Raw genomic sequence first — 12,162 nt, forward strand, 5'->3', positions numbered from 1 at the left:
GTCCAATAATTTTTGCATTATTGATTTGTTAGGCCTTATACATGGTTTACAAAATAGAAAACTTCATTTTAATCCCTAAATAAGATTATTTTTTCAATAACATTGTACGTAAGATTAAAAATTAAAAATAGTCCTCCATGTCAGATTATAGAATTCCATGTCACATTCAATATGTGTGTGTGTGTGTATATATATATATATTTTTTTTTTTTTTATATTTTGTTGCATTTTTAGTTTCCCTATTTACCCTTATTACTCTCTTAAAACCAATTAGAGAAACAAATATATAATTAATTTTCCAAGAATGCTTACTTAACTAGATCCATAATTAACATGTTCGTTACAACAATAACATTATGGTCATTACCATAAACCTCTATGTGTTATTCCAATCAAAGAACCCAGATAACTTAGAAACCATGATCAAACAAAAAAGCCAGGAAATTCAAAAACCAAAAATCTTGTTGTATTCAGAAGAAAAAAACAGAAAAAAAAAAGGGCTTTTAGATGCCAAATTGATGGTGAATCTAGAAATAAATGAAAAAAAAAACAACACAAATAGAGAAAATGGAATGTGAAATCACAACCTAATTAACCGTACCGAATTGATAGGACCTGAACTTTATAACATACCTAATTTATTGAACCTAATCTATCATACCTAGTGAACTAAAACATAAAAAATAAAAATCGTACCAAATTGACCGTACCGAATCTATCGAACCTAAACTATATAACGTACTTAATTGACCGTACCGAAACTATCAGACATAAATTAGTGCATTCTTCACACAATATAAAATTTGAATAAATATACCCAAAAAAAAAAAAAACAAAAAAAAAAACAAAAAGTAGGTATTTATAGACAGGAAAGATGGTATTTTTCAGACAATGGAGATGGAGGTTACTTTTATGAGTAATAATGACGTAATAGTTACATTTTTCAAATTTTGATGGTGGAGGTTATATTGTAGACAGTAAGGATGACATTTTTGTAAATAGTAGTAAAACTTGTGGTTTTATTATAAGTGACTTGTCATGGTGCATTAAAATGAAGGATCTTTTTTAGACATTGAAAACCTTCCATGTTATATTCTAAAAATCATCTTTGACAAGCCCTTATCTCTAAAAGTCCCTTTACAAAATGCTTTTCAATTTTTTGTGTTTGAATCCCTTAAAAGGGGTAATATAGTCAAACAAAAAATGCAGTAAATTCATAAAAAGTAATTAAATCTGACATGCAGTATATAAGCTGACATGGACACGAGTCAAATGACTATTTTTAATTTTTCATCTTACATACGGTACTATTAAAAACATAATCTTTTTTAGGGATTAAAATGAAGTTTTCCAAAAAGTGAATTAGAATAGTAATGGCACATCTTTGGTATTTTTGTAAGGAGCCATTTTTCTCTTCCATTCACTCCTATTTAATCATGTTCGTTGTTTTTGTTTAATTTAATTAATTGAATGATCGAAAAATAGAGAGATGTTGAAAATGTTAAAGGTGTGTGAAAAACCAACTTCTGTTCATAAGAGCTAGAGTAGCATCTTGATAAGGTTGTTACACACTTGACTTTTCGTTATCGAAAATTTGACACCAATTTATTTAGTTTTCACCATTATGACAGTAGGACAAAAAAAAAATAAAAAAAATAAAAAAATAAAGAAATAAAAAAAAATAAAAAAAAAATAAAAAAAACAGAAAAGATAGCTAGTCCGCAACATCCATGATCAATTCTGAAGGCGATATGAAGGAATAGCGAGCAGATTCTTGGCCCTTGAAACTGGAAGACCAAACTCCTCAGTCATATCCAACTCATTTGGCAACATGTTATCTGGAAGTTCCCAATCAAAACAATGCACAAGCTGAGCCAACACAAAGTGTACCACAGTAATCCCTAACTGCATTCCAACGCAACGTCTTCTGCCAGGGCCAAACGGTAGAATCTGAAAGTGGTGTCCTCTAACATCAACATTGCTATCCTCAAACCTCTCTGGTACGAACTTCTCTGCATCTTCCCAAGCACTTGGGTCTCTCACGATTGCCCACACGTTTACGATAATGCTTGGCTTTTTCGGTATGTGGTAGCCATCGACAGTGCAATCTTCGATGGCTGCATGAGGAAGCAACAATGGTAACACAGGATGTAGCCTCATGGTTTCCTTCACTACCATATCCAAATACTCCAATTTCTCCGTGTCTGATTCCTCCACCATTCTATTCAGACCTACAACATTTTCTATCTCCTTTTGGACTTTCTTCATAACCTGTGGATGCCTCATGAGTTCCGAGAGCGCCCACAAGACAGTTGTTGATGATGTGTCCGCTGAGGCCACTAACATGTCCTGCTAATAAATTTTCCATTGCTAGATGAAGTATATATAGTAGGGTGACATATGTACATAGATGACAATTTAATGTACATGAGAAATCATAAATTTGTATTGTCAATAATCAATCTTGTATAGTCAAACAACTGTTGACCTTATGGTTCACAAGCACAATCTGAGACCACGTCATGCTAAATTGTCTAACAAGAAACAATTTCGTTTTAATTTGAAGTAAAGCAAGATTGAAAAGATAAATATGTAAAATGATGATACGTAAACTTACCGACATCATGGCTTTGATATTCAAGCGTTCGATTCGGTAGTCCGATTCTTCAGACCCCATGTAGGCCAGGATGGCATCATTAAAGTCCTTCGTTCTTTCTGTATCCTTGGATTGAAGATGCTCGTCAATAATCTTCTCGTAAAAATCATCAAACACATTGTTAACAGCCTTCATTTTTTTAGTGAGCCCTTGCAGGTCAAGCGGTGCAATTCAAGGAAAGAAATCTCCCAAGTTAGGTGCTGCTGCTAGTTTCAAACCCTCTTTCATCACAGACACGATACCCCTCCCGCCAAACTCCTCGTCCTTGTACTTCTTCCCAAATACCATCCGGCAGGTCATGTCAATCCCGAGCGACATGACCTTGTTAGTGAGATTAGAAATGCGTCGATTATTGGCGTCCTCTTGAACAGATTTTATCAAGAGAGCAACCTCTTCTCTCCTCATGGACTTGAAAGAGTTGATCTTTTGGTTGCTAAGTAATTCGGGCATGCAAATCTTTCGCATGTTCGTCCAATACGACCCATAGTCAGCAAAGCTCAAGCTTTTTTGCTCAAAGATGAGGTGCTTTGCACCTTCATTAGGTGGTCTACTTGCGAAATTAAGGTCGTGTGTTTTGAGGAACAGCTCGGCCGCTCGTGCGGAAGAGACAACGACGGTATGCTGGAGGCCTAACCTCAAGTACATGATGTCACCGTATTTCTGGGCTAGTTGACGAAGATCCATGGTAGGGAACTTCCCTAACAAATGGAGGCTGCCAAAAATAGGAAACCCTCTCGGACCAGGAGGTAACATCTTGTTCTTGTTCTTGTTCTTGGTTTTTGATATGCATGCTTGCACGATGCGAACAAGGGCAAGCACCCCAATTGTTGCCCAAATCCAAAGTGGCATATTGATATTGCGCTTTTTGGGAGTTCTCAAATGGTTGAGCTAAGCTAGCTAGCAAAATGTTTTTAAGAGAGGTTTCCAACTATTTCACTTTTTTTTTTTTCCCCAAAGTATCTATTTCACTATGAGTATTATGAATGCTAACTGATGCTTCGTTTTATAGATCTATAAAACTTGAAAGGTCAAAGCTAGTTTCAAACATATTAATTGTAGATTCGTCAATTTTTTTCAATGGGTAATTTTAAGGAGATCAATTTTTTAAATCAAATTTTGTAAATCAAAATTTTAAACCAAATTTTTAAGCCAATTTTTTAAGCTAAATCTTCACGACTCCATGCCACTTTGGAAAGATTTTTTAATGTGTTCAAAACACGAAATAATACAAAATGTGTCTCTATACAAATGATGAGATTTTTGTGTTAAAAAATTAAATTTCTTACTACTTATACAATAACACATGGTATACCACTAAAGTTATGAGCATAAGAAAAAATTTCTCGCCACTTGGAAGATAAATTTTTTAAACTACCCGGAACCCAAGCAGACCCGGAATACCAAACCAATAATAGAGTGGCACGTTGCTCGTTTTCTTTACATTAAAAGCTACTTATGAGAAATTTTTAATTGTGACTGGAATATAAGTGATACACCACTTGTTTTAATAAGACCAACTCCAATGGTAGGTTAAAAGTCAAATTACCCCCCAAAATTTCCCCTCAAACCCACTCCAACCCAAGGGGAAATTTTGAGCTAAATGCTAAATGCTAAACCAATGCCAAATTCCACCCGAAATTTAGCCCAGAAATCGGGGTGGACTCTACCCAATATTTATAGGAATTTAAATTTTTTTAGATTAAAATGTTCATAAAATTAATTTACGATAGTCTACATATTTATTTTAAAAAAATTAATTTAACAAAAAAAATAGCTTAAGTTCATTCTTTAATAATTCCGGGCTAAAATTTTAGGGTAGAACTGTTGGAGTAGAAAAACTGTTTTTGGGCTAAAAGCTAAATTTTTCGGGTTAAAAAATTTGACTTTTAGCCCAACCATTGGAGATGGTCTAAGAGTGGTGAGAAATTTTATTTTCTAAGTTATTAAATTTTTAGCTCATATAACACACCATTTGTATAATGATATATATTATACTACCTAATGTACCGATTACATTGAAAAATCTCGAGCTTTCACAACGGTGGGAGTCGGTATCTGAAAAGTCAGAAAGTTCTGAACATTGCTGAAACTGTCATCTTCTCAGTCCGCCATAAATTTTTGCTCAAACTTTTTATTATTTTATATGTACTTCTGGATTCAAGCCTAATATGAATACTTTGGGTTTTTGGAGAAGATCAAGATCACCACAACCTGCATTCAAACGGCAACCGGCGATCGGCAACTCAGCAATTTTCGACCAAAACATCATCCCACATGCATCCAAACGTCCGCCACTGCCACTACCAAGATCACTCACTTGATGCCCTCTAACCAACAACAACATCACACCGACCATCATGAACACCCACCCAAAACTCCCACTTGAAATATAAATTTGGTGGTCGTCTTCTTTAATCATGCCCAACTGCAATATAATTTTCAAAGAGATGGCATAATTTTAAAATTAAAGAGTCGAAAAAGTCTCATTAATATTCATTCGATCCGATGACCATTAAAATTATATGTAAGAAGGAAAAAAAAGTACGCGGATAGCACATTCCTATTTGAGATCATTATCTACAAGGAAAATATTTGCATCTATCGTCTGAGGTGACTGCAAGAATTGTTTATTTTCTTAATTATTTGTAAGTCTTAATTACATCGAAATCATAAACAAAGTAAAATTAGCAGTGAAAATTGAACAGGAAGGAGTCGTATGTCGTAACAATGATATTTGTCTGGCGTGGCTGCTACTCCGCCAGTTCTCACTCTCTGCACAAGCAGCTTCAAGAACATGTGGAAGGACCGAGTCTTTATTTGGGGTTTATTTATTTGTGTATCATTAAAAAAGTTAAATTTGAACAAAATTCTTATAATTAATCTATCATAAAATTTGATTTATTTTCGCATGCATTAGTGTCGATAATAGTATTGAAAAAAAATTTCATTAAGTGCTTTTTTGTTGATATTTTGTTTTGTTAGGCTCTTTTCCTTAATTATTTTTATAAAAAGGGGGTTTTACATGTAAACTATTGATAACATTAACCTTTAGAGGAAAACACTATTTCAAACTCAATACTTCAGGAAAAAGACAATTACTTTGCAACCAAGACCAAAAGAGTATCACAACTTTTAATCAATTAGCAACACATCTGATGATATTTTTTTGGGAACTTTTACGAAAAGGTCCTGGTACTGTTCACTTTAACGAAAAACCATATTTTTACACTAAAAAGTTAACCCTGGTACTATTCATTTTACCCTTTATTTTGTCCTTATCGTTAAAACTCAAAGTTTTCAAGTCATTTTCATTAATTTTCCTTATTTTTTTGGCCAACTTGAGCTCTTAAATGGTTTTGTATAAAAAAAAAAAATTATATATAGTTGTTGAGCTTGTTCTTCCAGTTTACTTCTTTTTTTTTTTCCTTTTTTACCAATAAGGGGGATCAAAAAATATATAATACTTGCATTCCCTTTTGGAAAGATGAGTTCATTCTCCTATTGCAAATAATGTATATTGATCGTACAACTTTCATAATTGGAACTGTTTAATTTTTTTAGTCTTCATATGAAGATTACCTCTTGAAAAAATTATTTCAATCGGAGATCATTTAGTTATTTAAATGTATAGTGTAGGGATCAAGTAATATTCCTAACGAACCGTCCATTTATTGATGTGTATGGATGATTGTTTCCAATTCGAATTATTTTTTGCAGGAGGTAATTTTTAAATAGGGAACTTTAACGAAAAACTCCCGGTAGTGTTCACTTTAACGAAAAACCACATCAATTATGGTAGGTTCTTATTGATTTCATCACGTGTGAGATTTACAAGATACAAGCTAATATAGAGATTCATAGAGGACAAATAACAACTGGGTAACTTGCCACACTCCTCACCACAACCTTCTCCATGAATTAAGCCCTAGTAACCATTGGGTAAGTCTTTATTTATCCAAATAAAGAACAATTTTGTTTCCATAATTAATTTTTAATTTATAAATTGTGTCTTATAAGATGTGGTTTTCGAATATGTGGATATTATAATGTTGATGTTTGATTTGCTGCACCTCCAACTAAATAGGAATGTGAGGGAGAAAGATCTTGCACCTCCCACACTTGTTGTGGCATCCTACGCCAGTTGCTCCTGCGGCGTCTAAGGTGATGTGTCATCGACTCTTTGGTTACTATTTGGGCCCAAAATGATTGTAGACATCGAAATTTCAGTAAAACAAATGTTTACCAATGCATTAAAGTTTTGACGTGTCAAGGCATACATGACATACGCCACGTGTTGTCCAAATTGTACACATGGCGTGTGACTCAACAAAATAGGAAGAAATACCCTTGAAGGATTAAACAAGTTTTTCTTCTCATTTTGGGCAATGACAAGACAAGTACATTTCAATCCATTGAGGATCAAAACAAGTTTTTCTTCTCATGTTGGGCAATGACAAGACAAGCACACTTCAATCCATTACGGATCAAAGCAAGTTTTTCTCATTTGGGTAATGACAAAGCATACACATTTCAAGTTTAAAATGGTGTTAAGTGGGAAATTAGGCCATAAGTTAGACCACTTCAAGTTTAAAATGGTATTAAGTGGGAAATTAGGCCATAAGTTACACCACTTCAATTTCAATATTGCATTAAGTGGGAAATTAGGCCATAAGTTAGACCACTTCAAGTTTAAAATGGTATTAAGTGGGAAATTAGGCCATAAGTTACACCACTTCAATTTCAATATTGCATTAAGTGGAAAATTAGGCAATGGTGCTTGGAAAGGAAAAAAATATTTTGTGGTGGTGATTCATTCTCAAAGCCTATAAATAGGCTTCTCCATCAAGGTATTAAGCATCAAGGAATTCACAAATACATTTCTCTACTCCAAAATTAGAAGAGAATTCCCCAAATCCTTGAAGCTTTGAAACTCCAAAGCTTCCAACCATCCAAATTCCCAAGAATTCCGAAGGATCAAGAAAGCTCTCTTCGTTCTTCGTTAAATCCTCTTTCAAGATCAAGCCCCGACGGCCCTTGAAGAAAGTGTTCATCCGTTCATCCTAAGCATAAGCCCCCAACGGCCCTTTGGATCAACAACCTCAACAAATCCACACATCCAATCGTTCTTCAAGATTAAGCCCAAAAGCCCTTGAAGATCCGCTCATCCATCAACCTTCAAGATCAAGCCCCAACGACCCTTGAAGAACTTCCACCAACTCAAGATCAAGCCCCGACGGTCCTTGAAGAAAGTGTTCATTGTTCATCAACTGTTCATCCTAAGATCAAGCCCCAACGGCCCTTTGGATCAACAACCTCAACAAATCCACACATCCAATCGTTCTTCAAGATTAAGCCCAAAAGCCCTTGAAGATCTGCTCATCCATCAACCTTCAAGATCAAGCCCAAAAGCCCTTGAAGAAATCCACACGACCATTATTCAAGATCAAGCCCCGACGGCCCTTGAAGAAAATGTTCATCCGTTCATCAACTGTTCATCCTTAGATCAAGCCCCGACGGCCCTTTGGATCAACAACTCATCCACAAACCTACACCCTACGAAGATAGAATCAGAGGACCAAATTAGAGAGAGATCGTAACCCCAAAATCATAAACACAAAAATATTATTTTGTACACGTTATTCTGGTTTCTTATTTCAAGGAATCTTTCGTGTTCACAATGATATTTTGGGCCGAGCCTAGGGTTCTTGGTCCAATTAGGAGTATCAAGAATATTCTGCTATGGGTCGAGCGCAGTAGAGTTTGCTCGAGTCCTATCAGAATGTGATTTTGCCTGGATAAAGATGAAATGGTCGGAGCCCAATACAAGAGGGACTCTCTAGAGTTTAAAAACTTATGAGTTAGAGGAGATGCCGAACTTCAAGGGATGAATTTGAATGATTAAAGAGCTTGATTCAGAGTCCTATAGAGGTTAGGATTGGTCGAGACCAAATCGGATTAGGATGAGGAATTTCAGTCCAAGTGAAATTCTAGTTTGGTTATTTGGGATATCGCTACTATAAATAGAGAGGGGGATGCATCATTCAAAACTTCTCCAATTCAACCCACAACTAAATTTGTGCAAACCTCTTAAACACCTTGATATTTTTATTTTCTTTTTTCTCACCAACATATCTTCAGTTTGGATAAACAGCACTGTGAAGGCAACATGCAACATCTTCAGTTTGGATAAACAACATTAGAGCTGTAGAATCAGCCGATCGAGAAGCACCTTCAGTTTGGATAAACAACATTGTTTCAAGACCGATTGCTCATCTATCCAAGTCTCGGTCAACAAGGATATCCGAGTCCTTGTTGGAAGAGGTCATCTCATCATCATTCTCGATGAAGTAAGGTGTTACCAGGCTCGGCACATTGTAAGCCAAGTTTATTTTATGATTGGATATTCGCAAGTACATTTTAGAGTTTGGCATTCCTACGGCTGAACCGTATTTATAATCAAGTTAGTTGTCTCTTTTAAGTATTTGTGTCCGTACAGTTTGGTACCAATTCAGTGTACTTATATTCTTACAAATATAATTACTAAGACCGAACCCGACGCCGATGGTTTGTGAACTTCGAAGAAACTAACAGCCCGCTCCATTTTGAGGCCCAAAACTAGCAGCCTAGCTGCTGGGTTGCTTCCCAGAACCAGCTCGTGGCCTGCATCCATGATTGGGTTACCTTTGTAGCCACATATGGCTTATTAAACCCCTTAAGGGCCTTGCCCTGTACACGGCAACTAGCCGACTAATATTGGGCTTTGCTTTTTCGAATCCAAAGCTATTTTTCAGCACGCCTGCTAATATTAACCCGAATGTTATTATTTTTCTTCTACGATCAAACCTGAATGATTACGATCTATTAAATTAATTAAAGTGACCCGCAGTCCATTAATCTAATAATTAATCTAAAATTATTGGCCTGAAGCTCACTTTTTGGCAATTAATGATTCAATAAATTATTTGTTTTCTTTAGACCGTTGACTATCTTTCGTAGTCCTGACGCACTCACACTTAGGTTCCCGAAGTAATCCATAAATCAACTACGCTTAGTTGTATATTGTATTCTGTGTTCTTACAGGTACACCTATATATGAACTAGACGTTCATAACTAAAATCGAACAAGTAGTTTCGAATTTAGTGCCTTTGAAACCAGAAGTTTTCATTCAAAACATACCACATGAAACTTGTAGCTTTCATGCTTAAATTAAACCAATACATGTTTATAGAACCCGAATGTTCTATAATGTATGTCTATGGTTTTCCATATGACTAACCACGTTTTTTTTTGTACCCTCTGTTTTAGGGACATGTCGAACTTGAACAAGTTTGATTTCATCGCTTTAGAAGTATCTAGAAGAAACTACCTAAAGTGGGTTCAAGACGTGACGCTCCATCTTACTGCAAAGAGTCTTCGAGCCACCATCGAGGAACCTACCAACGACCTAGTCGACTGATAGGAGCATATTTATGCGCCTTAATTTGCTTGTTTTCTTGCATTTATGTTGCTAGTACTTAGTAATTTTAGTACTTTAAGCTATTTTCGTGTGTTTGTAGGTCCAAAGGGCTAAAGGAGCAAGAAAGTGCATTTTGGAGTAGTTTGAGGCATTAAATGGATTGCATATGCTTAAAGCCAAGTAGATGGACGAAATTGAAGACCAAAGGAGGCTACGATTGAATAAAGAGATGAAGAAATGAAAATGAAGAACAAAGAGTTCAAAAATTGGAAACCAAAGTTTCTATTCTACCATTCTAGGCCACACCATTATTTTTCATTGATTCTCTAGACAACCCTTCATAGTTTCTGACCCTTATCACCCTTTGCCGCACCATACACTTATCATAACCATAACCATACCTTCCCCCTTGCATTCCAGCCACTCCACTTTCATCACCAACATAATCATAATCATTCAACCAACCTAGCCGTGCATTCCATGTTCATTCCAGCCATTCCACACACCTTTCCAACCTAATCCACATGCATTCATCATCATAACCTAGCTGTCATTCCACTTCTCTGCCGTGCATTATTCCCCCTTCATACAAGCCACTCCACATGCATTTCCAACCCACATGCACCCTTTAATCATTCAACCATGCAGCCACATATTCATTCTACCTTGCCGTGCATTTCATACCCTTTCCAGCATTCCATTTCATTATTGCAGCCACCATTCACTCTTTAATCCACATGCATTCATCATCATTCACCCTAGCTTTAATTCACATGCTTTCACATTCATTTCCAGCACCAAACATCCCTTTGCCGTGCATAACCATTCAATTCCAGCACCTCCACACACTTTGCTGCAGCTTTCCAGGTTGTCCATTTCATCATTGCAGCCACATATTCACCCACATGCACTCCCATCCCATTTCCAACTTTCCACCAACCTCCTAGTTGTCATATTCCTTCTTTTAATCATTCATCCACCTATAAATAAACATCCATTGCAGCCACAAGGGGGGATTCATTCATTCAGCCATTCACACCAAAAACAACCCTTGAGCCGTGCAAATCCATCCATTCCAGCACCAATTCCAGCAACAATCCCATCCTTGCCGTGCCTTCATTCCACATTCCAGAATATATACAAACCTTCCTTCACCATTACACTACCCTACCATCACACATCCATTCCTCCGTACACCTAAAGCCCAAAACCTATCCTTAGACCTTGTGCAGCAACAAAGAGGAAGAGAAGAGGGCCTAAACGTTCATACAATTCAAGTTTGAGTTGTTGGAATGTTTAGGTGTTTCTTTTCCTTTGAATTCAATGTTTAATTTCAATTCTCTTTGTTTTGTACGTATGAGGAACTAAAACCCCCCTTGGCTAGGGGGGATTCGAAATACATGTTTATGCTTGCGATATGATTTGATTACTTCTAATTGCGTTTCATAAGTTGTGAATTCAATTTACTTATCTATGTGAATTACATTGATTTGTGTGTGTTGGTTGAGAGTGCACGCTTAATTAGCATGCATAAATTGGATGCTAGGATATAAGGAAATTTCACCTAATCGTTATGGAATTATATTCACAAGTAGTAAAAGTTGATGATCTCAATTGCGTTAAGTAAATTCTTGGCATAAGTTTCATGCAATTCATAGTAACGAGTGCTTCGTCAATGCTTATGGTTTTCAAAGAACTTAATGATTCTTGCTTGTATCTCTATTATGCAATTCATATAGGGAACTTGTGGAGAATGTTTTGGGTTGTCGTATGCAATCATCCAATTCAATAACGTTAGGAAAATCTAAGGGTTAATTAGTGCAATTCACGGTTAATTTGGGGCGTTGAGAATTCATGGTTTATTGAAAAGCAATTGGAAATCGTTTTATATGCAAGTATAACATGTGTGGAGATGAACCCCTTAGCTAGCTTCCCATCCATTCAATTCCATCAAATTCATATTTACATTCTGTTTTAAATTGCAATCTGTGCATTTAGTTTAATTTCGTCCAAAACTCAATCCCCCTTTACTTTATTGTCCAATTTAGT

General features: G+C 35.9%; 1 pseudogene; it reads right to left on the reverse strand.

Moving 5' to 3' along the window:
- Nucleotides 1-1,724: 1,724 nt before the first annotated feature.
- On the reverse strand, nt 1,725-3,571 carry LOC137741305 (cytochrome P450 71AU50-like; annotated as a pseudogene).
- Nucleotides 3,572-12,162: the final 8,591 nt, after the last annotated feature.

This window comes from Pyrus communis, chromosome 8 (assembly GCF_963583255.1).
Source record: "Pyrus communis chromosome 8, drPyrComm1.1, whole genome shotgun sequence".
NCBI lineage: Eukaryota > Viridiplantae > Streptophyta > Magnoliopsida > Rosales > Rosaceae > Pyrus > Pyrus communis.